Source organism: Triticum dicoccoides, chromosome 3B (genome assembly GCF_002162155.2).
Source record: "Triticum dicoccoides isolate Atlit2015 ecotype Zavitan chromosome 3B, WEW_v2.0, whole genome shotgun sequence".
Lineage (NCBI taxonomy): Eukaryota > Viridiplantae > Streptophyta > Magnoliopsida > Poales > Poaceae > Triticum > Triticum dicoccoides.
Window position 1 is genome coordinate 189,403,900 of NC_041385.1, and position 5,817 is coordinate 189,409,716.

Consider the following 5,817-nt stretch of genomic DNA (forward strand, 5'->3'; position numbering starts at 1 on the left):
CCTCTTCTTCTCCTCCCTCTCCCCGATCCTCTCCTCCTCCCTCCTCCCCAAGCACCTCCCCTCCGCCCCGACACCGCTTTCCTTCCACCTCCCCCCGGCCACCCTCGCCTCCCTCGCCCCGCTCCGCCGCCTCGCCCTCCCGGCCTCGCCGCACCCCCGCGTCACTGCCTCCTCTTCCATCGCCAAGTCGCTCCTCCAGCTCGAGCACGACTACTCCTGGGACGCCGAGTCCCAACACGGCCGCCGCCGCCGCGTCTTCGACCGGCCGCCCAATCTGGCGGTTCTCTTCACGGCCGTCTCTGATTTCGAGGAATTCGGGGAGAACGCGAGCTCTGAGAAGAGGTTTCGGGGGGTTTTCGAGCCAGTGAGGGACCGGCTTCAATCCAGGGGCATACAGGTGTGCTGGGTTGCCGTTGGTTCCACCAGCGAGGGGATCCGGAGGGCGGTGACAGACCTAGGGTGGAGGTTTACGACAGCAGATGCAGTCACGTTGGGGTCGGCGGTTGCGCCGCCAGGGCTCGTCTGGGGAGGTGTTGGATTTGGGTGTGGGGGAGGTGGACGGCGAGGTGAGGTAGTGTTGGAGATTGCCGATGTGAAAGGGAAGCCACTGGTTTGCAAGGGCTGCGAGGTTGAGATTGTTGGCTCCACGCTGTCGCAGGTTGGTAGCCATGGTGTGTCCAGGATACATGTGAAGGCGGTGTGTGAGGTGGGGAATTGCGAGCAGTTGATTGGCAGAGATGGCAAGGTTGTTCTGGTACGTGGGTTGCCACAGGATAGGAGCAAGGGTGACGGTGAAGGAGCTGTGGACAGGGAGTTTTTCCCACATCGGCTTCTCGAGTTGGTTCTTGCCGATGAGAGCAATTGCCTTCACGCTGGAATGCCTATTTGGCAGCTCATTCTGGTTTTCCTTCATAGGAAAAACTATTGTGCAATGGTTTCGATTTCTGATGGAAACGAGAAGTCTGTAGATGGCCTTCTCGTACCTTTCTCGATGAACTATGCATTACTGCATGTCGACAGGAATGGCACTGGTTTAGAACAGGTGGTTGCGAAGAGTCCTGAAACATTGGATAGTTCCATGCCTGATCCACCAAAGGAGCTTAGTGTGAGGAAGAAGAGAATCAGGCTGGTCAGTAAGCTACTTGTGGCAGCCAGTTGGAGCACCTTCTGTGATGTGCTCCTCAAACATGCTGATGGCAGCATGCCAGTGGTGGAGTTGGAAGACCTGTATTTCAGCAGGTATGGCACTGCATCCAAAAAGTTGCGGTTTCTGAAATGTTGGCTGAAACAAGTGAAATTGTCATCTCTTGGTACTTCATCAAGCCTTCATATAGGCGAGACACGTCCTTCCTCAAAGGATGAAGGAGAAGCAAAACTTCAAGTCTCAGAGGAGGATGGGGCTCCTCATGTCAACTGTTCGGTGGATGAAGCAGATTGTAACAAAATTGGCAAACCAGTGGATGAAGCAGATTGCAACAAAGTGGAGCAACAAGTGGACGAGGAGACTTCAGCATTCTCTTCAATGGAAGATTTAGAAGCATTTCTTGGGAGTATCCCTCAGAAGATTGAGCAAGGTCTTTGTTCTGAAGATGCTGATTTGGGAAATCTAGCTGAACGCTTGGTTGGCTTGTCTGTCGATGCGCTGATGATTAAGAATGGAAAGATTACAGTGAGATATTTTGAACATAGGGAAGTAGATGATGCTTCTGATGCGAAAATTATCTCCGAAGCTTCCATTATTCTGTTGAGGAAACCCAAAGAGCTTCTGTTGAAGTACAAAGACAACAATTCAGCATCTGCTGGATCAGAACAAACCTCAAAATACAACGCAAATTAAAAAATCCGAGAGTATCCTTTTTAGTCCTCAGTTCTTTTTTCTTCCAGCCCTGCAGTTATTTCCTATGGTAATATCACTACGATAGTAACATGTATAGGCAATACTATTTTCTTTTTGTCTTGTACGCCTTAACAAGCATGTATCAGGCATGAACTGCAGATATTACTTAGGTTGGAAATAATCAGATCCAAACTTGGCCCAGACTTTGAGGAAGGTTCAAAACAGAAGATGATAAAAGAGATCTGTTCTCTTTTGCAGTTTATTGATATAAACCTCCAAGGGGATTCATTTCAGTCCGACAGTATTGTTAAGTTTGCTGAGAAGACCATCAAGTCCAGGTATGTCTGTGTTTTGAATGCATTGTAACCATTATAGGGCTTTATTTGTTGAGCTATTGTCTCTGTTGATGCTTGTGAATGTTTAGCATTGGTCTGTGTTTTGAATGCATTGTAACCATTACAGAGCTTTATTTGTTGAGGTATTAGCTCTGTTGATGCTTGTGAATGTTTAGCGTAGAAGCATAAGTAGTTTTGTAAGGTACAGTGATGATTGCACTTCTTGCTACCTGAGCCAACAGAACCATGCTAGGTTACTTCTAGAAAATTGTACAAGCAACATACCCACAAATTGATCATGCATTTGGTTAGAAAAACCAGTATCGCATCATTGTAAGTAAACATAATACCTTTTGATAAAAAATATATGCATGCTCGGTACTGCTTCCGTTGCCAGATGAAAACCTTATGCTTCAATACAATCTTTGGTTTGATCACTTGTATCGCTAAATATTGATGGAAATCTTAACTTGAGATACTTATCTCTTATACTACTGCTAAACTGCAGGCTACAACTTATTTTACTGCTAGGGATTTGCTGTGTGCTGTTATAACCTATAACTGCTCTCATGCTTCAGTTCCAATCTGTGAAAAGAATTGTAAGATAGGAGCATCACAAAGAAGTGGTGCTCATTCCCCTCAAAAAAAAGAAAAGAAAAAGAAAAGAAGTGGTCCTCATTTTCCTTGATCCTTTGAGGAGCATGAAAGCATTGCTGACATTGTAGAGCATGTTGTAACTTCTAATGACAATTGAAATGAGATGATGTTTTATGTTGAATGGTCATAAATATGAGTATACGACACATGCTTGTTTTAGCCTTTATTTGTTCTAACTGTTGAGTCATGTATCTGTGTTCTTATTCCTTAAGAAGAAACTGAAAGTTAAAGCTGAAGAAGATGACAGAAATATGTATAATGGTAATTTTATATGCTGGATTTAGAAATACTATCCTGCCGAACAGCAGCACATATTAGGATCTCTTGGAGCCATTTCGTAACAAAAGTGAACTCTGCATTCCTGTCCAATTTTTGGCTGCTCAATAACTTACAGGGAGTTCAAATTTATAATTTGACTGCTCAATAACTTACATCTATGGTGACACAAAGGTTTAAATGTATAATTTGACTGCTCAATAACTTACACGGAGTTCAAATTTATAATCAGACTGCTGAAAATTTTGTAGGTACATGGACTCTATGGAGGATGTGATCAAGAAGATATACACGGAGATGGAGTTTGATCTGTTCGACGAAGATGACTTGCCATGTTCAGACTCTCTACCCAGCAGCAGCAACCAGGACGACGGCAAGGGCAACAAGAGCCGGAGCAGCCAGAGGAACTGCGCCGGCAGCTCAAGCGCTCCCACACTTCACACGAGGAGCAGACACCACGACAGGCACGAGGAGCAGCTGGCGCGAGCGAGTGAGCGGCGGAACAGGGAGCGCAGGCTCTCCTCCTTCACCAGCTGGGTGCCGGACCTGCGCCGCGTGTGGGCGCTCAAGCACCCCGGTAAGGAGCCTCCCCTGGCGGTTGCGGTGCCTCGGTCCAGGCAGCATTCAAAGCGGAGGAAGCGGCGCGCAGCGTGCACCGACATGGTCTGCGAGACGCCCATGACGGCCGCAAAGAAGCAGCAGCCGGAGCAGGACGGGTCGGGGTCTGACAAGATGATGTCGATTGGGTCCGTGTCAAAGACCTTGTTCGACGACGACACGGAGGTGAGCAGCTCCAGCAGCGTGTGAACGAAAGTGTACTCGAACGAGCATATTGGTCGCGCGGTTGCGCAGTTACGATTTTCTTCAGAAGCTTGGAGGTCTCTGAGCTCCAGGGAAGGCATTTCTCATCAGTATGGAAGTGTCCTGATTGTGGTGGTGGGCCGGGCTGATTACTCATTCATTCCGTTGTTGAACTTCGGCATCTGTTTCAGCTGTATGTCCTGTCACCCCTCAAAAAAAGAAACTGTATGTCCTGTCTTCTTCGGTGACGACACTTCTTTTCGGCTGACTACCTTCTGCTAGCGGGACATAGTGGGCGCGACTATATGTTTTTTTAGTCTGAACACGCTTTTATTAATCAGTAAACATAGGGATACAATGAATGTCTGGAGGGGTGAGGAGCCAAATATGGCGACCAAAATCCAGTCCAAAAGTATGTTTAGCGAAGCTGTGCTAGCATGAGTGCCTCATGTGTCCCCGTGTATGTCATTGACTACCGTTTGGCAATCCAAAGCAATCAATTCATGCGATAATGTCAGGTCCGTAGATAGGGCTAGAGCCTCCCGACAGGCAAGAGCCTCAAGGCATTGCTGGATTGGTTATGCCGGCCATCCTTATTGCAGAAGCTCTCAAGGGCGTGACTATATGTAGCAACCCCTGGTGTATCCGTACATTTTTGTCATTCGTTTTTTTTGTTTCTTATATTTGTTCATATTTACGAAAAAGTTCTAAAAACGAATTCCAGCACTTAAAATACTTGAAAAAAACTGTGAATTTGAAAAATGTTAAATGCTGTGCAAAGAAATTCTTATCTTAATTTAAAAAATGTAGATACATTAAAATAATGTCCACATGTGTCAAAAAATGTATAACATGAATTCAGAAAAATGTTTGAAGATATTTATTTGAAAAAAAGTGGCTCATGTATTAAAAATTGAACATGTATAATTTTTTTCATAGGTATACAAAAATGTATAGTATGTATAAAGAATGTAGACATCATAATGCATATTTGAAGAAAATATTAATGATGTACATGCAAAATGTTAAACGTGTAAAAGAAAAATGTTCTTATGTATACAAAAACATAAAATTTGTACGAAAAAGTAGACATCAAAATATATATCTAAAATAATGTTAAACATGGATTTGAAAATTTTTTAAAGTACATAGATTCTTTTTCTTATGTATACAAAAGATGTGCACTTTGTATTTTAAAATGATAAACATGTATAGAAAATGTTCATGTTGTGTACGGAAAATGTACAACGAACATAAAAATTTATACTTCAAAAACATTTTTTTAAATCCTGTATATACAAATATTTTTTATGTATACGAACATTGTGTGTGAAAAAAGTTTATTTCCATTAAACAAATGTTCACCGTGTATTTGAGAAAGTGTTGACCATGTATTCCAAAGTGTTCAAAACATATATTTAAAAAACTTTACATTATGCATTAAAAAAATGTTTGACATGTATCAACAAAACGTTTCACGTGTACACTAAAAATGTACATTGTGTATTGAAAAAACTAGAAATGTATTGGACAGAAAAGTAACCAATGAAAAACAACAAAGAAACAAAGAGACACGAAAAAAGCAATGTAAACCAAAAAAGAAATGAATAAAAATAAAAATGAGAAAGAAAAAGAAAAAGAAAAGAAAAGAAGCCCAGTGAAAACCAATGACAAAGAATGCAAATAAGAAAGAGAAAAAGAAAACCAAAAAGGGAATAAAAAAAACGAAGGAAGAAAGAAAGTAAGGAAGAAACTAATGGAAATATGCCCTAGAGGCAATAATAAAATGGTTATTATTATATTTCCTTAATCATGATAAATGTTTATTATTCATGCTAGAATTGTATTGATCAAAAACTTAAATACATGTGTGGATACATAAACAAATACCGTGTCCCTAGTGAGCCTCTA

At 42.5% G+C, this 5,817-nt stretch overlaps 1 pseudogene; it reads left to right on the top strand.

The window, feature by feature from the left end:
- LOC119279458 overlaps nt 1-4,319 on the top strand; it is a 4,993-nt pseudogene extending 674 nt beyond the window's left edge.
- The last annotated feature ends 1,498 nt before the right edge of the window (nt 4,320-5,817 follow it).